Below are 22,607 nucleotides of genomic sequence, written 5' to 3'. Positions count from 1 at the left end.
TAGCGCTAGGATCAAAGAGAGAGGAGAGGGTTAGAGAGCTGCTATCTTGGTAAAGGCCTGAAACTGCTAGTTCCCAAGAGGGTCTGCACTTTCAGTTATGACTGACTGTGAGACGAGAAGATGAAGATTTTCTGCACCCAGCATACATTGCAGCATGCTTAGGCAAATGAGGAGCGAGACCCACCAATCCCTCGCCACTTCGCTGAAAGCTCCTCCTCTGCATAAAGAGAACACTTTTACAAGGGAGCAGAGTGGCGCAGCGGAAGCGTGCTGGGCCCATAACCCAGAGGTCGATGGATCGAAACCATCCTCTGCTATAATATTTCTTGTTTTTTCTTCTGAGAACCAATCTGTCATTTCCACGCTACCAGCAAGGAAAAGCGCAGGCTTGTGCTAGCTATGTGAGAAAAGACTTCTCAACTATCTGTCTCTGCTGAAATACAAGAGAGTGATCGCCAAAGGATCAACCCCATACTTTGAAAGTAAAGATACCCAATTATAAGCATAAATGACTGGTGGGACCGTCACACGTTTTTCTGGGCATGCTTTGAATGTCATTCTTGCCTTTTCGTTCTGCTCTTATCATTCTCCTGGGCATTTCATGGAAGGCACTCTCTTTCTCTTCGCTGCTTTGCTTCCAATGCTACCTAAATATGTTCATTTCCACTATTTGTACTACTGCTTTCCATTTCTTCTCTTCTGCACAGATTTGGCCCTGGTTTCAATCCCCAGTTCCTTACCCTCTACAAGAAACTTTCTACTGCTTTTCATGTTGGTATCTAAACCAAATGCACCATTGAAACTGGTGCAAGATAGTCATTGAACTCGGGGTTGTAATCTTTAGAACCGAGAGCACCCACATCATAGGGCATTGGTGGTTTAGTGGTGAGCATAGCTGCTTCCCAAGCAGTTGACCCGGGTTCGATTCCCGGCCAATGCAGTGCAAATTTTTATATGTTCTCCAAGCAGGATTTGTTTTAATGCAACATGTCACAAAACGGAAATATCATGAACAGATTAATCAGACGTTAAATTTAAAAAAAAATGAAATACTTAGGCAGGCATCTCGATCGCCCCATCTGCTACATTAATTGTCCTATTAGATGCTATTTTCCAAAAAGCAGAGTCACCACTCACATGTGCTGGTAATAAATATGTTGCGGGCGGTAGACAATGAAAGGGCTGAACCCCGACCAGACATTCTAACTCTAGCACCTCTATATTAAAAAGCATTTCTAGGCAATATCTAGCATGTGAATAAAAGTAGGCAAGATCCACCGATGAATCTGGCAAAAGTCCCCAACGAGTTTGTGCACACTTGTTCTCTCACCTGAATGCAGCGCCACCTTGTAGCCATCGGATGTAACTGCAGCTCACAAAATGTTATATCAGAGAGCAAGTTGAGAGGACTCCAAGAGGCAGATGTCCATGGAAAGAGCCTCTCACGACAGCAGGAAGGTTGGATATTTCAAGATGGCAACATTTCCTGTCCAATGTCCTCACGTCCCGAACGCTCCCAAACGCTCAAAAGCCTCACACCGGGCAAGCCCTCACCGGGTAGATCTCTGGCTCCCAGTTAAAATCAAATCCTGAGCATGCTAGCGCTAGGATCAAAGAGAGAGGAGAGGGTTAGAGAGCTGCTATCTTGGTAAAGGCCTGAAACTGCTAGTTCCCAAGATGGTCTGCACTTTCAGTTATGACTGACTGTGAGACGAGAAGATGAAGATTTTCTGCACCCAGCATACATTGCAGCATGCTTAGGCAAATGAGGAGCGAGACCCACCAATCCCTCGCCACTTCGCTGAAAGCTCCTCCTCTGCATAAAGAGAACACTTTTACAAGGGAGCAGAGGGGCGCAGCGGAAGCGTGCTGGGCCCATAACCCAGAGGTCGATGGATCGAAACCATCCTCTGCTATAATATTTCTTGTTTTTTCTTCTGAGGACCAATCTGTCATTTCCACGCTACCAGCAAGGAAAAGCGCAGGCTTGTGCTAGCTATGTGAGAAAAGACTTCTCAACTATCTGTCTCTGCTGAAATACAAGAGAGTGATCGCCAAAGGATCAACCCCATACTTTGAAAGTAAAGATACACAATTATAAGCATAAATGACTGGTTGCACCGTCACACGTTTTTCTGGGCATGCTTTGAATGTCATTCTTGCCTTTTCGTTCTGCTCTTATCATTCTCCTGGGCATTTAATGGAAGGCACTCTCTTTCTCTTCGCTGCTTTGCTTCCAATGCTGCCTAAATATGTTCATTTCCACTATTTGTACTACTGCTTTCCATTTCTTCTCTTCTGCACAGATTTGGCCTTGGTTTCAATCCCCAGTTCCTTACCCTCTACAAGAAACTTTCTACTGCTTTTCATGTTGGTATCTAAACCAAATGCACCATTGAAACTGGTGCAAGATAGTCATTGAACTCGGGGTTGTAATCTTTAGAACCAAGAGCAACCACATCATAGGGCGTTGGTGGTATAGTGGTGATCATAGCTGCTTCCCAAGCAGTTGACCCGGGTTCGATTCCCAGCCAATGCAGTGCAAATTTTTATATGTTCTCCAAGCAGGATTTGTTTCAATGCAACATGTCACAAAACGGAAATATCATGAACAGATTAATCAGACGTTAAATTAAAAAAAAATGAAATACTTAGGCAGGCATCTCGATCGCCCCATCTGCTACATTCATTGTCCTATTAGATGCTATTTTCCAAAAAGCAGAGTCACCACTCACATGTGCTGGTAATAAATATGTTGCGGGCGGTAGACAATGAAAGGGCTGAACCCCGACTAGACATTCTAACTGTAGCATCTCTATATTAAAAAGCATTTCTAGGCAATATCTAGCATGTGAATAAAAGTAGGCAAGATCCACCGATGAATCTGGCAAAAGTCCCCAACGATTTTGTGCACACTTGTTCTCTCACCTGAATGCAGCGCCACCTTGTAGCCATCGGATGTAACTGCAGCTCACAAAATGTTATATCAGAGAGCAAGTTGAGAGGACTCCAAGAGGCAGATGTCCATGGAAAGAGCCTCTCACGACAGCAGGAAGGTTGGATATTTCAAGATGGCAACATTTCCTGTCCAATGTCCTCACGTCCCGAACGCTCCCAAACGCTCAAAAGCCTCACACCGGGCAAGCCCTCACCGGGTAGATCTCTGGCTCCCAGTTAAAATCAAATCCTGAGCATGCTAGCGCTAGGATCAAAGAGAGAGGAGAGGGTTAGAGAGCTGCTATCTTGGTAAAGGCCTGAAACTGCTAGTTCCCAAGAGGGTCTGCACTTTCAGTTATGACTAACTGTGAGACGAGAAGATGAAGATTTTCTGCACCCAGCATACATTGCAGCATGCTTAGGCAAATGAGGAGCGAGACCCACCAATCCCTCGCCACTTCGCTGAAAGCTCCTCCTCTGCATAAAGAGAACACTTTTACAAGGGAGCAGAGGGGCGCAGCGGAAGCGTGCTGGGCCCATAACCCAGAGGTCGATGGATCGAAACCATCCTCTGCTATAATATTTCTTGTTTTTTCTTCTGAGGACCAATCTGTCATTTCCACGCTACCAGCAAGGAAAAGCGCAGGCTTGTGCTAGCTATGTGAGAAAAGACTTCTCAACTATCTGTCTCTGCTGAAATACAAGAGAGTGATCGCCAAAGGATCAACCCCATACTTTGAAAGTAAAGATACCCAATTATAAGCATAAATGACTGGTTGCACCGTCACACGTTTTTCTGGGCATGCTTTGAATGTCATTCTTGCCTTTTCGTTCTGCTCTTATCATTCTCCTGGGCATTTCATGGAAGGCACTCTCTTTCTCTTCGCTGCTTTGCTTCCAATGCTGCCTAAATATGTTCATTTCCACTATTTGTACTACTGCTTTCCATTTCTTCTCTTCTGCACAGATTTGGCCTTGGTTTCAATCCCCAGTTCCTTACCCTCTACAAGAAACTTTCTACTGCTTTTCATGTTGGTATCTAAACCAAATGCACCATTGAAACTGGTGCAAGATAGTCATTGAACTCGGGGTTGTAATCTTTAGAACCGAGAGCACCCACATCATAGGGTGTTGGTGGTATAGTGGTGAGCATAGCTGCTTCCCAAGCAGTTGACCTGGGTTCAATTCCCGGCCAATGCAGTGCAAATTTTTATATGTTCTCCAAGCAGGATTTGTTTTAATGCAACATGTCACAAAACGGAAATATCATGAACAGATTAATCAGACGTTAAATTAAAAAAAAAATGAAATACTTAGGCAGGCATCTCGATCGCCCCATCTGCGACATTCATTGTCCTATTAGATGCTATTTTCCAAAAAGCAGAGTCACCACTCACATGTGCTGGTAATAAATATGTTGCGGGCGGTAGACAATGAAAGGGCTGAACCCCGACCAGACATTCTAACTCTAGCATCTCTATATTAAAAAGCATTTCTAGGCAATATCTAGCATGTGAATAAAAGTAGGCAAGATCCACCGATGAATCTGGCAAAAGTCCCCAACGATTTTGTGCACACTTGTTCTCTCACCTGAATGCAGCGCCACCTTGTAGCCATCGGATGTAACTGCAGCTCACAAAATGTTATATCAGAGAGCAAGTTGAGAGGACTCCAAGAGGCAGATGTCCATGGAAAGAGCCTCTCACGACAGCAGGAAGGTTGGATATTTCAAGATGGCAACATTTCCTGTCCAATGTCCTCACGTCCCGAACGCTCCCAAACGCTCAAAAGCCTCACACCGGGCAAGCCCTCACCGGGTAGATCTCTGGCTCCCAGTTAAAATCAAATCCTGAGCATGCTAGCGCTAGGATCAAAGAGAGAGGAGAGGGTTAGAGAGCTGCTATCTTGGTAAAGGCCTGAAACTGCTAGTTCCCAAGAGGGTCTGCACTTTCAGTTGTGACTGACTGTGAGACGAGAAGATGAAGATTTTCTGCACCCAGCATACATTGCAGCATGCTTAGGCAAATGAGGAGCGAGACCCACCAATCCCTCGCCACTTCGCTGAAAGCTCCTCCTCTGCATAAAGAGAACACTTTTACAAGGGAGCAGAGTGGCGCAGCGGAAGCGTGCTGGGCCCATAACCCAGAGGTCGATGGATCGAAACCATCCTCTGCTATAATATTTCTTGTTTTTTCTTCTGAGAACCAATCTGTCATTTCCACGCTACCAGCAAGGAAAAGCGCAGGCTTGTGCTAGCTATGTGAGAAAAGACTTCTCAACTATCTGTCTCTGCTGAAATACAAGAGAGTGATCGCCAAAGGATCAACCCCATACTTTGAAAGTAAAGATACCCAATTATAAGCATAAATGACTGGTGGGACCGTCACACGTTTTTCTGGGCATGCTTTGAATGTCATTCTTGCCTTTTCGTTCTGCTCTTATCATTCTCCTGGGCATTTCATGGAAGGCACTCTCTTTCTCTTCGCTGCTTTGCTTCCAATGCTGCCTAAATATGTTCATTTCCACTATTTGTACTACTGCTTTCCATTTCTTCTCTTCTGCACAGATTTGGCCTTGGTTTCAATCCCCAGTTCCTTACCCTCTACAAGAAACTTTCTACTGCTTTTCATGTTGGTATCTAAACCAAATGCACCATTGAAACTGGTGCAAGATAGTCATTGAACTCGGGGTTGTAATCTTTAGAACCGAGAGCAACCACATCATAGGGCGTTGGTGGTATAGTGGTGAGCATAGCTGCTTCCCAAGCAGTTGACCCGGGTTCGATTCCCGGCCAATGCAGTGCAAATTTTTATATGTTCTCCAAGCAGGATTTGTTTCAATGCAACATGTCACAAAACGGAAATATCATGAACAGATTAATCAGACGTTAAATTAAAAAAAAAATGAAATACTTAGGCAGGCATCTCGATCGCCCCATCTGCTACATTCATTGTCCTATTAGATGCTATTTTCCAAAAAGCAGAGTCACCACTCACATGTGCTGGTAATAAATATGTTGCGGGCGGTAGACAATGAAAGGGCTGAACCCCGACTAGACATTCTAACTGTAGCATCTCTATATTAAAAAGCATTTCTAGGCAATATCTAGCATGTGAATAAAAGTAGGCAAGATCCACCGATGAATCTGGCAAAAGTCCCCAACGATTTTGTGCACACTTGTTCTCTCACCTGAATGCAGCGCCACCTTGTAGCCATCGGATGTAACTGCAGCTCACAAAATGTTATATCAGAGAGCAAGTTGAGAGGACTCCAAGAGGCAGATGTCCATGGAAAGAGCCTCTCATGACAGCAGGAAGGTTGGATATTTCAAGATGGCAACATTTCCTCTCCAACGTCCTCACGTCCCGAACGCTCCCAAACGCTCAAAAGCCTCACACCGGGCAAGCCCTCACCGGGTAGATCTCTGGCTCCCAGTTAAAATCAAATCCTGAGCATGCTAGCGCTACGATCAAAGAGAGAGGAGAGGGTTAGAGAGCTGCTATCTTGGTAAAGGCCTGAAACTGCTAGTTCCCAAGAGGGTCTGCACTTTCAGTTATGACTGACTGTGAGACGAGAAGATGAAGATTTTCTGCACCCAGCATACATTGCAGCATGCTTAGGCAAATGAGGAGCGAGACCCACCAATCCCTCGCCACTTCGCTGAAAGCTCCTCCTCTGCATAAAGAGAACACTTTTACAAGGGAGCAGAGTGGCGCAGCGGAAGCGTGCTGGGCCCATTACCCAGAGGTCAATGGATCGAAACCATCCTCTGCTATAATATTTCTTGTTTTTTCTTCTGAGGACCAATCTGTCATTTCCACGCTACCAGCAAGGAAAAGCGCAGGCTTGTGCTAGCTATGTGAGAAAAGACTTCTCAACTATCTGTCTCTGCTGAAATACAAGAGAGTGATCGCCAAAGGATCAACCCCATACTTTGAAAGTAAAGATACCCAATTATAAGCATAAATGACTGGTTGCACCGTCACACGTTTTTCTGGGCATGCTTTGAATGTCATTCTTGCCTTTTCGTTCTGCTGTTATCATTCTCCTGGGCATTTAATGGAAGGCACTCTCTTTCTCTTCGCTGCTTTGCTTCCAATGCTGCCTAAATATGTTCATTTCCACTATTTGTACTACTGCTTTCCATTTCTTCTCTTCTGCACAGATTTGGCCTTGGTTTCAATCCCCAGTTCCTTACCCTCTACAAGAAACTTTCTACTGCTTTTCATGTTGGTATCTAAACCAAATGCACCATTGAAACTGGTGCAAGATAGTCATTGAACTCGGGGTTGTAATCTTTAGAACCGAGAGCACCCACATCATAGGGCGTTGGTGGTATAGTGGTGAGCATAGCTGCTTCCCAAGCAGTTGACCCGGGTTCAATTCCCGGCCAATGCAGTGCAAATTTTTATATGTTCTCCAAGCAGGATTTGTTTTAATGCAACATGTCACAAAACGGAAATATCATGAACAGATTAATCAGACGTTAAATTAAAAAAAAAATGAAATACTTAGGCAGGCATCTCGATCGCCCCATCTGCGACATTCATTGTCCTATTAGATGCTATTTTCCAAAAAGCAGAGTCACCACTCACATGTGCTGGTAATAAATATGTTGCGGGCGGTAGACAATGAAAGGGCTGAACCCCGACCAGACATTATAACTCTAGCATCTCTATATTAAAAAGCATTTCTAGGCAATATCTAGCATGTGAATAAAAGTAGGCAAGATCCACCGATGAATCTGGCAAAAGTCCCCAACGATTTTGTGCACACTTGTTCTCTCACCTGAATGCAGCGCCACCTTGTAGCCATCGGATGTAACTGCAGCTCACAAAATGTTATATCAGAGAGCAAGTTGAGAGGACTCCAAGAGGCAGATGTCCATGGAAAGAGCCTCTCACGACAGCAGGAAGGTTGGATATTTCAAGATGGCAACATTTCCTGTCCAATGTCCTCACGTCCCGAACGCTCCCAAACGCTCAAAAGCCTCACACCGGGCAAGCCCTCACCGGGTAGATCTCTGGCTCCCAGTTAAAATCAAATCCTGAGCATGCTAGCGCTAGGATCAAAGAGAGAGGAGAGGGTTAGAGAGCTGCTATCTTGGTAAAGGCCTGAAACTGCTAGTTCCCAAGAGGGTCTGCACTTTCAGTTATGACTGACTGTGAGACGAGAAGATGAAGATTTTCTGCACCCAGCATACATTGCAGCATGCTTAGGCAAATGAGGAGCGAGACCCACCAATCCCTCGCCACTTCGCTGAAAGCTCCTCCTCTGCATAAAGAGAACACTTTTACAAGGGAGCAGAGTGGCGCAGCGGAAGCGTGCTGGGCCCATAACCCAGAGGTCGATGGATCGAAACCATCCTCTGCTATAATATTTCTTGTTTTTTCTTCTGAGAACCAATCTGTCATTTCCACGCTACCAGCAAGGAAAAGCGCAGGCTTGTGCTAGCTATGTGAGAAAAGACTTCTCAACTATCTGTCTCTGCTGAAATACAAGAGAGTGATCGCCAAAGGATCAACCCCATACTTTGAAAGTAAAGATACCCAATTATAAGCATAAATGACTGGTGGGACCGTCACACGTTTTTCTGGGCATGCTTTGAATGTCATTCTTGCCTTTTCGTTCTGCTCTTATCATTCTCCTGGGCATTTCATGGAAGGCACTCTCTTTCTCTTCGCTGCTTTGCTTCCAATGCTACCTAAATATGTTCATTTCCACTATTTGTACTACTGCTTTCCATTTCTTCTCTTCTGCACAGATTTGGCCCTGGTTTCAATCCCCAGTTCCTTACCCTCTACAAGAAACTTTCTACTGCTTTTCATGTTGGTATCTAAACCAAATGCACCATTGAAACTGGTGCAAGATAGTCATTGAACTCGGGGTTGTAATCTTTAGAACCGAGAGCACCCACATCATAGGGCATTGGTGGTTTAGTGGTGAGCATAGCTGCTTCCCAAGCAGTTGACCCGGGTTCGATTCCCGGCCAATGCAGTGCAAATTTTTATATGTTCTCCAAGCAGGATTTGTTTTAATGCAACATGTCACAAAACGGAAATATCATGAACAGATTAATCAGACGTTAAATTAAAAAAAAAATGAAATACTTAGGCAGGCATCTCGATCGCCCCATCTGCTACATTAATTGTCCTATTAGATGCTATTTTCCAAAAAGCAGAGTCACCACTCACATGTGCTGGTAATAAATATGTTGCGGGCGGTAGACAATGAAAGGGCTGAACCCCGACCAGACATTCTAACTCTAGCACCTCTATATTAAAAAGCATTTCTAGGCAATATCTAGCATGTGAATAAAAGTAGGCAAGATCCACCGATGAATCTGGCAAAAGTCCCCAACGAGTTTGTGCACACTTGTTCTCTCACCTGAATGCAGCGCCACCTTGTAGCCATCGGATGTAACTGCAGCTCACAAAATGTTATATCAGAGAGCAAGTTGAGAGGACTCCAAGAGGCAGATGTCCATGGAAAGAGCCTCTCACGACAGCAGGAAGGTTGGATATTTCAAGATGGCAACATTTCCTGTCCAATGTCCTCACGTCCCGAACGCTCCCAAACGCTCAAAAGCCTCACACCGGGCAAGCCCTCACCGGGTAGATCTCTGGCTCCCAGTTAAAATCAAATCCTGAGCATGCTAGCGCTAGGATCAAAGAGAGAGGAGAGGGTTAGAGAGCTGCTATCTTGGTAAAGGCCTGAAACTGCTAGTTCCCAAGATGGTCTGCACTTTCAGTTATGACTGACTGTGAGACGAGAAGATGAAGATTTTCTGCACCCAGCATACATTGCAGCATGCTTAGGCAAATGAGGAGCGAGACCCACCAATCCCTCGCCACTTCGCTGAAAGCTCCTCCTCTGCATAAAGAGAACACTTTTACAAGGGAGCAGAGGGGCGCAGCGGAAGCGTGCTGGGCCCATAACCCAGAGGTCGATGGATCGAAACCATCCTCTGCTATAATATTTCTTGTTTTTTCTTCTGAGGACCAATCTGTCATTTCCACGCTACCAGCAAGGAAAAGCGCAGGCTTGTGCTAGCTATGTGAGAAAAGACTTCTCAACTATCTGTCTCTGCTGAAATACAAGAGAGTGATCGCCAAAGGATCAACCCCATACTTTGAAAGTAAAGATACACAATTATAAGCATAAATGACTGGTTGCACCGTCACACGTTTTTCTGGGCATGCTTTGAATGTCATTCTTGCCTTTTCGTTCTGCTCTTATCATTCTCCTGGGCATTTAATGGAAGGCACTCTCTTTCTCTTCGCTGCTTTGCTTCCAATGCTGCCTAAATATGTTCATTTCCACTATTTGTACTACTGCTTTCCATTTCTTCTCTTCTGCACAGATTTGGCCTTGGTTTCAATCCCCAGTTCCTTACCCTCTACAAGAAACTTTCTACTGCTTTTCATGTTGGTATCTAAACCAAATGCACCATTGAAACTGGTGCAAGATAGTCATTGAACTCGGGGTTGTAATCTTTAGAACCAAGAGCAACCACATCATAGGGCGTTGGTGGTATAGTGGTGATCATAGCTGCTTCCCAAGCAGTTGACCCGGGTTCGATTCCCGGCCAATGCAGTGCAAATTTTTATATGTTCTCCAAGCAGGATTTGTTTCAATGCAACATGTCACAAAACGGAAATATCATGAACAGATTAATCAGACGTTAAATTAAAAAAAAATGAAATACTTAGGCAGGCATCTCGATCGCCCCATCTGCTACATTCATTGTCCTATTAGATGCTATTTTCCAAAAAGCAGAGTCACCACTCACATGTGCTGGTAATAAATATGTTGCGGGCGGTAGACAATGAAAGGGCTGAACCCCGACTAGACATTCTAACTGTAGCATCTCTATATTAAAAAGCATTTCTAGGCAATATCTAGCATGTGAATAAAAGTAGGCAAGATCCACCGATGAATCTGGCAAAAGTCCCCAACGATTTTGTGCACACTTGTTCTCTCACCTGAATGCAGCGCCACCTTGTAGCCATCGGATGTAACTGCAGCTCACAAAATGTTATATCAGAGAGCAAGTTGAGAGGACTCCAAGAGGCAGATGTCCATGGAAAGAGCCTCTCACGACAGCAGGAAGGTTGGATATTTCAAGATGGCAACATTTCCTGTCCAATGTCCTCACGTCCCGAACGCTCCCAAACGCTCAAAAGCCTCGCCCTCACCGGGTAGATCTCTGGCTCCCAGTTAAAATCAAATCCTGAGCATGCTAGCGCTAGGATCAAAGAGAGAGGAGAGGGTTAGAGAGCTGCTATCTTGGTAAAGGCCTGAAACTGCTAGTTCCCAAGAGGGTCTGCACTTTCAGTTATGACTAACTGTGAGACGAGAAGATGAAGATTTTCTGCACCCAGCATACATTGCAGCATGCTTAGGCAAATGAGGAGCGAGACCCACCAATCCCTCGCCACTTCGCTGAAAGCTCCTCCTCTGCATAAAGAGAACACTTTTACAAGGGAGCAGAGGGGCGCAGCGGAAGCGTGCTGGGCCCATAACCCAGAGGTCGATGGATCGAAACCATCCTCTGCTATAATATTTCTTGTTTTTTCTTCTGAGGACCAATCTGTCATTTCCACGCTACCAGCAAGGAAAAGCGCAGGCTTGTGCTAGCTATGTGAGAAAAGACTTCTCAACTATCTGTCTCTGCTGAAATACAAGAGAGTGATCGCCAAAGGATCAACCCCATACTTTGAAAGTAAAGATACCCAATTATAAGCATAAATGACTGGTTGCACCGTCACACGTTTTTCTGGGCATGCTTTGAATGTCATTCTTGCCTTTTCGTTCTGCTCTTATCATTCTCCTGGGCATTTCATGGAAGGCACTCTCTTTCTCTTCGCTGCTTTGCTTCCAATGCTGCCTAAATATGTTCATTTCCACTATTTGTACTACTGCTTTCCATTTCTTCTCTTCTGCACAGATTTGGCCTTGGTTTCAATCCCCAGTTCCTTACCCTCTACAAGAAACTTTCTACTGCTTTTCATGTTGGTATCTAAACCAAATGCACCATTGAAACTGGTGCAAGATAGTCATTGAACTCGGGGTTGTAATCTTTAGAACCGAGAGCACCCACATCATAGGGTGTTGGTGGTATAGTGGTGAGCATAGCTGCTTCCCAAGCAGTTGACCTGGGTTCAATTCCCGGCCAATGCAGTGCAAATTTTTATATGTTCTCCAAGCAGGATTTGTTTTAATGCAACATGTCACAAAACGGAAATATCATGAACAGATTAATCAGACGTTAAATTAAAAAAAAAATGAAATACTTAGGCAGGCATCTCGATCGCCCCATCTGCGACATTCATTGTCCTATTAGATGCTATTTTCCAAAAAGCAGAGTCACCACTCACATGTGCTGGTAATAAATATGTTGCGGGCGGTAGACAATGAAAGGGCTGAACCCCGACCAGACATTCTAACTCTAGCATCTCTATATTAAAAAGCATTTCTAGGCAATATCTAGCATGTGAATAAAAGTAGGCAAGATCCACCGATGAATCTGGCAAAAGTCCCCAACGATTTTGTGCACACTTGTTCTCTCACCTGAATTCAGCGCCACCTTGTAGCCATCGGATGTAACTGCAGCTCACAAAATGTTATATCAGAGAGCAAGTTGAGAGGACTCCAAGAGGCAGATGTCCATGGAAAGAGCCTCTCACGACAGCAGGAAGGTTGGATATTTCAAGATGGCAACATTTCCTGTCCAATGTCCTCACGTCCCGAACGCTCCCAAACGCTCAAAAGCCTCACACCGGGCAAGCCCTCACCGGGTAGATCTCTGGCTCCCAGTTAAAATCAAATCCTGAGCATGCTAGCGCTAGGATCAAAGAGAGAGGAGAGGGTTAGAGAGCTGCTATCTTGGTAAAGGCCTGAAACTGCTAGTTCCCAAGAGGGTCTGCACTTTCAGTTGTGACTGACTGTGAGACGAGAAGATGAAGATTTTCTGCACCCAGCATACATTGCAGCATGCTTAGGCAAATGAGGAGCGAGACCCACCAATCCCTCGCCACTTCGCTGAAAGCTCCTCCTCTGCATAAAGAGAACACTTTTACAAGGGAGCAGAGTGGCGCAGCGGAAGCGTGCTGGGCCCATAACCCAGAGGTCGATGGATCGAAACCATCCTCTGCTATAATATTTCTTGTTTTTTCTTCTGAGAACCAATCTGTCATTTCCACGCTACCAGCAAGGAAAAGCGCAGGCTTGTGCTAGCTATGTGAGAAAAGACTTCTCAACTATCTGTCTCTGCTGAAATACAAGAGAGTGATCGCCAAAGGATCAACCCCATACTTTGAAAGTAAAGATACCCAATTATAAGCATAAATGACTGGTGGGACCGTCACACGTTTTTCTGGGCATGCTTTGAATGTCATTCTTGCCTTTTCGTTCTGCTCTTATCATTCTCCTGGGCATTTCATGGAAGGCACTCTCTTTCTCTTCGCTGCTTTGCTTCCAATGCTGCCTAAATATGTTCATTTCCACTATTTGTACTACTGCTTTCCATTTCTTCTCTTCTGCACAGATTTGGCCTTGGTTTCAATCCCCAGTTCCTTACCCTCTACAAGAAACTTTCTACTGCTTTTCATGTTGGTATCTAAACCAAATGCACCATTGAAACTGGTGCAAGATAGTCATTGAACTCGGGGTTGTAATCTTTAGAACCGAGAGCAACCACATCATAGGGCGTTGGTGGTATAGTGGTGAGCATAGCTGCTTCCCAAGCAGTTGACCCGGGTTCGATTCCCGGCCAATGCAGTGCAAATTTTTATATGTTCTCCAAGCAGGATTTGTTTCAATGCAACATGTCACAAAACGGAAATATCATGAACAGATTAATCAGACGTTAAATTAAAAAAAAAATGAAATACTTAGGCAGGCATCTCGATCGCCCCATCTGCTACATTCATTGTCCTATTAGATGCTATTTTCCAAAAAGCAGAGTCACCACTCACGTGCTGGTAATAAATATGTTGCGGGCGGTAGACAATGAAAGGGCTGAACCCCGACTAGACATTCTAACTGTAGCATCTCTATATTAAAAAGCATTTCTAGGCAATATCTAGCATGTGAATAAAAGTAGGCAAGATCCACCGATGAATCTGGCAAAAGTCCCCAACGATTTTGTGCACACTTGTTCTCTCACCTGAATGCAGCGCCACCTTGTAGCCATCGGATGTAACTGCAGCTCACAAAATGTCATATCAGAGAGCAAGTTGAGAGGACTCCAAGAGGCAGATGTCCATGGAAAGAGCCTCTCATGACAGCAGGAAGGTTGGATATTTCAAGATGGCAACATTTCCTCTCCAACGTCCTCACGTCCCGAGCGCTCCCAAACGCTCAAAAGCCTCACACCGGGCAAGCCCTCACCGGGTAGATCTCTGGCTCCCAGTTAAAATCAAATCCTGAGCATGCTAGCGCTACGATCAAAGAGAGAGGAGAGGGTTAGAGAGCTGCTATCTTGGTAAAGGCCTGAAACTGCTAGTTCCCAAGAGGGTCTGCACTTTCAGTTATGACTGACTGTGAGACGAGAAGATGAAGATTTTCTGCACCCAGCATACATTGCAGCATGCTTAGGCAAATGAGGAGCGAGACCCACCAATCCCTCGCCACTTCGCTGAAAGCTCCTCCTCTGCATAAAGAGAACACTTTTACAAGGGAGCAGAGTGGCGCAGCGGAAGCGTGCTGGGCCCATAACCCAGAGGTCAATGGATCGAAACCATCCTCTGCTATAATATTTCTTGTTTTTTCTTCTGAGGACCAATCTGTCATTTCCACGCTACCAGCAAGGAAAAGCGCAGGCTTGTGCTAGCTATGTGAGAAAAGACTTCTCAACTATCTGTCTCTGCTGAAATACAAGAGAGTGATCGCCAAAGGATCAACCCCATACTTTGAAAGTAAAGATACCCAATTATAAGCATAAATGACTGGTTGCACCGTCACACGTTTTTCTGGGCATGCTTTGAATGTCATTCTTGCCTTTTCGTTCTGCTGTTATCATTCTCCTGGGCATTTAATGGAAGGCACTCTCTTTCTCTTCGCTGCTTTGCTTCCAATGCTGCCTAAATATGTTCATTTCCACTATTTGTACTACTGCTTTCCATTTCTTCTCTTCTGCACAGATTTGGCCTTGGTTTCAATCCCCAGTTCCTTACCCTCTACAAGAAACTTTCTACTGCTTTTCATGTTGGTATCTAAACCAAATGCACCATTGAAACTGGTGCAAGATAGTCATTGAACTCGGGGTTGTAATCTTTAGAACCGAGAGCAGCCACATCATAGGGCGTTGGTGGTATAGTGGTGAGCATAGCTGCTTCCCAAGCAGTTGACCCGGGTTCAATTCCCGGCCAATGCAGTGCAAATTTTTATATGTTCTCCAAGCAGGATTTGTTTTAATGCAACATGTCACAAAACGGAAATATCATGAACAGATTAATCAGACGTTAAATTAAAAAAAAAATGAAATACTTAGGCAGGCATCTCGATCGCCCCATCTGCGACATTCATTGTCCTATTAGATGCTATTTTCCAAAAAGCAGAGTCACCACTCACATGTGCTGGTAATAAATATGTTGCGGGCGGTAGACAATGAAAGGGCTGAACCCCGACTAGACATTCTAACTGTAGCATCTCTATATTAAAAAGCATTTCTAGGCAATATCTAGCATGTGAATAAAAGTAGGCAAGATCCACCGATGAATCTGGCAAAAGTCCCCAACGATTTTGTGCACACTTGTTCTCTCACCTGAATGCAGCGCCACCTTGTAGCCATCGGATGTAACTGCAGCTCACAAAATGTTATATCAGAGAGCAAGTTGAGAGGACTCCAAGAGGCAGATGTCCATGGAAAGAGCCTCTCACGACAGCAGGAAGGTTGGATGTTTCAAGATGGCAACATTTCCTGTCCAATGTCCTCACGTTACGAACGCTCCCAAACGCTCAAAAGCCTCGCCCTCACCGGGTAGATCTCTGGCTCCCAGTTAAAATCAAATCCTGAGCATGCTAGCGCTAGGATCAAAGAGAGAGGAGAGGGTTAGAGAGCTGCTATCTTGGTAAAGGCCTGAAACTGCTAGTTCCCAAGAGGGTCTGCACTTTCAGTTATGACTGACTGTGAGACGAGAAGATGAAGATTTTCTGCACCCAGCATACATTGCAGCATGCTTAGGCAAATGAGGAGCGAGACCCACCAATCCCTCGCCACTTCGCTGAAAGCTCCTCCTCTGCATAAAGAGAACACTTTTACAAGGGAGCAGAGGGGCGCAGCGGAAGCGTGCTGGGCCCATAACCCAGAGGTCGATGGATCGAAACCATCCTCTGCTATAATATTTCTTGTTTTTTCTTCTGAGGACCAATCTGTCATTTCCACGCTACCAGCAAGGAAAAGCGCAGGCTTGTGCTAGCTATGTGAGAAAAGACTTCTCAACTATCTGTCTCTGCTGAAATACAAGAGAGTGATCGCCAAAGGATCAACCCCATACTTTGAAAGTAAAGATACCCAATTATAAGCATAAATGACTGGTTGCACCGTCACACGTTTTTCTGGGCATGCTTTGAATGTCATTCTTGCCTTTTCGTTCTGCTCTTATCATTCTCCTGGGCATTTAATGGAAGGCACTCTCTTTCTCTTCGCTGCTTTGCTTCCAATGCTGCCTAAATATGTTCATTTCCACTATTTGTACTACTGCTTTCCATTTCTTCTCTTCTGCACAGATTTGGCCTTGGTTTCAATCCCCAGTTCCTTACCCTCTACAAGAAACTTTCTACTGCTTTTCATGTTGGTATCTAAACCAAATGCACCATTGAAACTGGTGCAAGATAGTCATTGAACTCGGGGTTGTAATCTTTAGAACCGAGAGCACCCACATCATAGGGCGTTGGTGGTATAGTGGTGAGCATAGCTGCTTCCCAAGCAGTTGACCTGGGTTCAATTCCCGGCCAATGCAGTGCAAATTTTTATATGTTCTCCAAGCAGGATTTGTTTTAATGCAACATGTCACAAAACGGAAATATCATGAACAGATTAATCAGACGTTAAATTAAAAAAAAAATGAAATACTTAGGCAGGCATCTCGATCGCCCCATCTGCGACATTCATTGTCCTATTAGATGCTATTTTCCAAAAAGCAGAGTCACCACTCACATGTGCTGGTAATAAATATGTTGCGGGCGGTAGACAATGAAAGGGCTGAACCCCGACCAGACATTCTAACTCTAGCATCTCTATATTAAAAAGCATTTCTAGGCAATATCTAGCATGTGAATAAAAGTAGGCAAGATCCACCGATGAATCTGGCAAAAGTCCCCAACGATTTTGTGCACACTTGTTCTCTCACCTGAATGCAGCGCCACCTTGTAGCCATCGGATGTAACTGCAGCTCACAAAATGTTATATCAGAGAGCAAGTTGAGAGGACTCCAAGAGGCAGATGTCCATGGAAAGAGCCTCTCACGACAGCAGGAAGGTTGGATATTTCAAGATGGCAACATTTCCTGTCCAATGTCCTCACGTCCCGAACGCTCCCAAACGCTCAAAAGCCTCACACCGGGCAAGCCCTCACCGGGTAGATCTCTGGCTCCCAGTTAAAATCAAATCCTGAGCATGCTAGCGCTAGGATCAAAGAGAGAGGAGAGGGTTAGAGAGCTGATATCTTGGTAAAGGCCTGAAACTGCTAGTTCCCAAGAGGGTCTGCACTTTCAGTTGTGACTGACTGTGAGACGAGAAGATGAAGATTTTCTGCACCCAGCATACATTGCAGCATGCTTAGGCAAATGAGGAGCGAGACCCACCAATCCCTCGCCACTTCGCTGAAAGCTCCTCCTCTGCATAAAGAGAACACTTTTACAAGGGAGCAGAGTGGCGCAGCGGAAGCGTGCTGGGCCCATAACCCAGAGGTCGATGGATCGAAACCATCCTCTGCTATAATATTTCTTGTTTTTTCTTCTGAGAACCAATCTGTCATTTCCACGCTACCAGCAAGGAAAAGCGCAGGCTTGTGCTAGCTATGTGAGAAAAGACTTCTCAACTATCTGTCTCTGCTGAAATACAAGAGAGTGATCGCCAAAGGATCAACCCCATACTTTGAAAGTAAAGATACCCAATTATAAGCATAAATGACTGGTGGGACCGTCACACGTTTTTCTGGGCATGCTTTGAATGTCATTCTTGCCTTTTCGTTCTGCTCTTATCATTCTCCTGGGCATTTCATGGAAGGCACTCTCTTTCTCTTCGCTGCTTTGCTTCCAATGCTGCCTAAATATGTTCATTTCCACTATTTGTACTACTGCTTTCCATTTCTTCTCTTCTGCACAGATTTGGCCTTGGTTTCAATCCCCAGTTCCTTACCCTCTACAAGAAACTTTCTACTGCTTTTCATGTTGGTATCTAAACCAAATGCACCATTGAAACTGGTGCAAGATAGTCATTGAACTCGGGGTTGTAATCTTTAGAACCGAGAGCAACCACATCATAGGGCGTTGGTGGTATAGTGGTGAGCATAGCTGCTTCCCAAGCAGTTGACCCGGGTTCGATTCCCGGCCAATGCAGTGCAAATTTTTATATGTTCTCCAAGCAGGATTTGTTTCAATGCAACATGTCACAAAACGGAAATATCATGAACAGATTATTCAGACGTTAAATTAAAAAAAAAATGAAATACTTAGGCAGGCATCTCGATCGCCCCATCTGCTACATTCATTGTCCTATTAGATGCTATTTTCCAAAAAGCAGAGTCACCACTCACGTGCTGGTAATAAATATGTTGCGGGCGGTAGACAATGAAAGGGCTGAACCCCGACTAGACATTCTAACTGTAGCATCTCTATATTAAAAAGCATTTCTAGGCAATATCTAGCATGTGAATAAAAGTAGGCAAGATCCACCGATGAATCTGGCAAAAGTCCCCAACGATTTTGTGCACACTTGTTCTCTCACCTGAATGCAGCGCCACCTTGTAGCCATCGGATGTAACTGCAGCTCACAAAATGTTATATCAGAGAGCAAGTTGAGAGGACTCCAAGAGGCAGATGTCCATGGAAAGAGCCTCTCACGACAGCAGGAAGGTTGGATGTTTCAAGATGGCAACATTTCCTGTCCAATGTCCTCACGTTACGAACGCTCCCAAACGCTCAAAAGCCTCGCCCTCACCGGGTAGATCTCTGGCTCCCAGTTAAAATCAAATCCTGAGCATGCTAGCGCTAGGATCAAAGAGAGAGGAGAGGGTTAGAGAGCTGCTATCTTGGTAAAGGCCTGAAACTGCTAGTTCCCAAGAGGGTCTGCACTTTCAGTTATGACTAACTGTGAGACGAGAAGATGAAGATTTTCTGCACCCAGCATACATTGCAGCATGCTTAGGCAAATGAGGAGCGAGACCCACCAATCCCTCGCCACTTCGCTGAAAGCTCCTCCTCTGCATAAAGAGAACACTTTTACAAGGGAGCAGAGTGGCGCAGCGGAAGCGTGCTGGGCCCATAACCCAGAGGTCGATGGATCGAAACCATCCTCTGCTATAATATTTCTTGTTTTTTCTTCTGAGGACCAATCTGTCATTTCCACGCTACCAGCAAGGAAAAGCGCAGGCTTGTGCTAGCTATGTGAGAAAAGACTTCTCAACTATCTGTCTCTGCTGAAATACAAGAGAGTGATCGCCAAAGGATCAACCCCATACTTTGAAAGTAAAGATACCCAATTATAAGCATAAATGACTGGTGGGACCGTCACACATTTTTCTGGGCATGCTTTGAATGTCATTCTTGCCTTTTCGTTCTGCTCTTATCATTCTCCTGGGCATTTCATGGAAGGCACTCTCTTTCTCTTCGCTGCTTTGCTTCCAATGCTGCCTAAATATGTTCATTTCCACTATTTGTACTACTGCTTTCCATTTCTTCTCTTCTGCACAGATTTGGCCTTGGTTTCAATCCCCAGTTCCTTACCCTCTACAAGAAACTTTCTACTGCTTTTCATGTTGGTATCTAAACCAAATGCACCATTGAAACTGGTGCAAGATAGTCATTGAACTCGGGGTTGTAATCTTTAGAACCGAGAGCACCCACATCATAGGGCGTTGGTGGTTTAGTGGTGAGCATAGCTGCTTCCCAAGCAGTTGACCCGGGTTCGATTCCCGGCCAATGCAGTGCAAATTTTTATATGTTCTCCAAGCAGGATTTGTTTTAATGCAACATGTCACAAAACGGAAATATCATGAACAGATTAATCAGACGTTAAATTAAAAAAAAAATGAAATACTTAGGCAGGCATCTCGATCGCCCCATCTGCTACATTAATTGTCCTATTAGATGCTATTTTCCAAAAAGCAGAGTCACCACTCACATGTGCTGGTAATAAATATGTTGCGGGCGGTAGACAATGAAAGGGCTGAACCCCGACCAGACATTCTAACTCTAGCACCTCTATATTAAAAAGCATTTCTAGGCAATATCTAGCATGTGAATAAAAGTAGGCAAGATCCACCGATGAATCTGGCAAAAGTCCCCAACGAGTTTGTGCACACTTGTTCTCTCACCTGAATGCAGCGCCACCTTGTAGCCATCGGATGTAACTGCAGCTCACAAAATGTTATATCAGAGAGCAAGTTGAGAGGACTCCAAGAGGCAGATGTCCATGGAAAGAGCCTCTCACGACAGCAGGAAGGTTGGATATTTCAAGATGGCAACATTTCCTGTCCAATGTCCTCACGTCCCGAACGCTCCCAAACGCTCAAAAGCCTCACACCGGGCAAGCCCTCACCGGGTAGATCTCTGGCTCCCAGTTAAAATCAAATCCTGAGCATGCTAGCGCTAGGATCAAAGAGAGAGGAGAGGGTTAGAGAGCTGCTATCTTGGTAAAGGCCTGAAACTGCTAGTTCCCAAGAGGGTCTGCACTTTCAGTTATGACTGACTGTGAGACGAGAAGATGAAGATTTTCTGCACCCAGCATACATTGCAGCATGCTTAGGCAAATGAGGAGCGAGACCCACCAATCCCTCGCCACTTCGCTGAAAGCTCCTCCTCTGCATAAAGAGAACACTTTTACAAGGGAGCAGAGGGGCGCAGCGGAAGCGTGCTGGGCCCATAACCCAGAGGTCGATGGATCGAAACCATCCTCTGCTATAATATTTCTTGTTTTTTCTTCTGAGGACCAATCTGTCATTTCCACGCTACCAGCAAGGAAAAGCGCAGGCTTGTGCTAGCTATGTGAGAAAAGACTTCTCAACTATCTGTCTCTGCTGAAATACAAGAGAGTGATCGCCAAAGGATCAACCCCATACTTTGAAAGTAAAGATACCCAATTATAAGCATAAATGACTGGTTGCACCGTCACACGTTTTTCTGGGCATGCTTTGAATGTCATTCTTGCCTTTTCGTTCTGCTCTTATCATTCTCCTGGGCATTTAATGGAAGGCACTCTCTTTCTCTTCGCTGCTTTGCTTCCAATGCTGCCTAAATATGTTCATTTCCACTATTTGTACTACTGCTTTCCATTTCTTCTCTTCTGCACAGATTTGGCCTTGGTTTCAATCCCCAGTTCCTTACCCTCTACAAGAAACTTTCTACTGCTTTTCATGTTGGTATCTAAACCAAATGCACCATTGAAACTGGTGCAAGATAGTCATTGAACTCGGGGTTGTAATCTTTAGAACCGAGAGCACCCACATCATAGGGCGTTGGTGGTATAGTGGTGAGCATAGCTGCTTCCCAAGCAGTTGACCTGGGTTCAATTCCCGGCCAATGCAGTGCAAATTTTTATATGTTCTCCAAGCAGGATTTGTTTTAATGCAACATGTCACAAAACGGAAATATCATGAACAGATTAATCAGACGTTAAATTAAAAAAAAAATGAAATACTTAGGCAGGCATCTCGATCGCCCCATCTGCGACATTCATTGTCCTATTAGATGCTATTTTCCAAAAAGCAGAGTCACCACTCACATGTGCTGGTAATAAATATGTTGCGGGCGGTAGACAATGAAAGGGCTGAACCCCGATCAGACATTCTAACTCTAGCATCTCTATATTAAAAAGCATTTCTAGGCAATATCTAGCATGTGAATAAAAGTAGGCAAGATCCACCGATGAATCTGGCAAAAGTCCCCAACGATTTTGTGCACACTTGTTCTCTCACCTGAATGCAGCGCCACCTTGTAGCCATCGGATGTAACTGCAGCTCACAAAATGTTATATCAGAGAGCAAGTTGAGAGGACTCCAAGAGGCAGATGTCCATGGAAAGAGCCTCTCACGACAGCAGGAAGGTTGGATATTTCAAGATGGCAACATTTCCTGTCCAATGTCCTCACGTCCCGAACGCTCCCAAACGCTCAAAAGCCTCACACCGGGCAAGCCCTCACCGGGTAGATCTCTGGCTCCCAGTTAAAATCAAATCCTGAGCATGCTAGCGCTAGGATCAAAGAGAGAGGAGAGGGTTAGAGAGCTGATATCTTGGTAAAGGCCTGAAACTGCTAGTTCCCAAGAGGGTCTGCACTTTCAGTTGTGACTGACTGTGAGACGAGAAGATGAAGATTTTCTGCACCCAGCATACATTGCAGCATGCTTAGGCAAATGAGGAGCGAGACCCACCAATCCCTCGCCACTTCGCTGAAAGCTCCTCCTCTGCATAAAGAGAACACTTTTACAAGGGAGCAGAGTGGCGCAG

At 44.9% G+C, this 22,607-nt stretch overlaps 11 non-coding genes across 11 annotated transcripts; all 11 read left to right on the top strand.

The window, feature by feature from the left end:
* The first annotated feature begins 868 nt into the window (after window positions 1–868).
* On the top strand, window positions 869–940 carry TRNAG-CCC (transfer RNA glycine (anticodon CCC)). The gene has a single exon. It is a non-coding gene; the product is annotated as a tRNA-Gly (tRNA).
* A 4,724-nt stretch (window positions 941–5,664) lies between these two features.
* Window positions 5,665–5,736, top strand: TRNAG-CCC (transfer RNA glycine (anticodon CCC)). Its single transcript has one exon. It is a non-coding gene; the product is annotated as a tRNA-Gly (tRNA).
* Window positions 5,737–7,263: 1,527 nt separating this feature from the next.
* TRNAG-CCC (transfer RNA glycine (anticodon CCC)) lies at window positions 7,264–7,335 on the top strand. Its single transcript has one exon. It is a non-coding gene; the product is annotated as a tRNA-Gly (tRNA).
* A 1,527-nt stretch (window positions 7,336–8,862) lies between these two features.
* TRNAG-CCC (transfer RNA glycine (anticodon CCC)) lies at window positions 8,863–8,934 on the top strand. Its single transcript has one exon. It is a non-coding gene; the product is annotated as a tRNA-Gly (tRNA).
* A 1,527-nt stretch (window positions 8,935–10,461) lies between these two features.
* On the top strand, window positions 10,462–10,533 carry TRNAG-CCC (transfer RNA glycine (anticodon CCC)). Its single transcript has one exon. It is a non-coding gene; the product is annotated as a tRNA-Gly (tRNA).
* A 3,114-nt stretch (window positions 10,534–13,647) lies between these two features.
* On the top strand, window positions 13,648–13,719 carry TRNAG-CCC (transfer RNA glycine (anticodon CCC)). The gene has a single exon. It is a non-coding gene; the product is annotated as a tRNA-Gly (tRNA).
* Window positions 13,720–15,244: 1,525 nt separating this feature from the next.
* Window positions 15,245–15,316, top strand: TRNAG-CCC (transfer RNA glycine (anticodon CCC)). The gene has a single exon. It is a non-coding gene; the product is annotated as a tRNA-Gly (tRNA).
* Window positions 15,317–16,832: 1,516 nt separating this feature from the next.
* On the top strand, window positions 16,833–16,904 carry TRNAG-CCC (transfer RNA glycine (anticodon CCC)). Its single transcript has one exon. It is a non-coding gene; the product is annotated as a tRNA-Gly (tRNA).
* A 1,527-nt stretch (window positions 16,905–18,431) lies between these two features.
* TRNAG-CCC (transfer RNA glycine (anticodon CCC)) lies at window positions 18,432–18,503 on the top strand. Its single transcript has one exon. It is a non-coding gene; the product is annotated as a tRNA-Gly (tRNA).
* Window positions 18,504–20,017: 1,514 nt separating this feature from the next.
* TRNAG-CCC (transfer RNA glycine (anticodon CCC)) lies at window positions 20,018–20,089 on the top strand. The gene has a single exon. It is a non-coding gene; the product is annotated as a tRNA-Gly (tRNA).
* Window positions 20,090–21,616: 1,527 nt separating this feature from the next.
* TRNAG-CCC (transfer RNA glycine (anticodon CCC)) lies at window positions 21,617–21,688 on the top strand. The gene has a single exon. It is a non-coding gene; the product is annotated as a tRNA-Gly (tRNA).
* Window positions 21,689–22,607: the final 919 nt, after the last annotated feature.

The sequence above is a fragment of the Triturus cristatus genome, chromosome 11 (genome assembly GCF_964204655.1).
Source record: "Triturus cristatus chromosome 11, aTriCri1.1, whole genome shotgun sequence".
Classification (NCBI taxonomy): Eukaryota; Metazoa; Chordata; class Amphibia; order Caudata; family Salamandridae; genus Triturus; species Triturus cristatus.
This window is presented reverse-complemented; position numbering and strand designations above follow the sequence as displayed.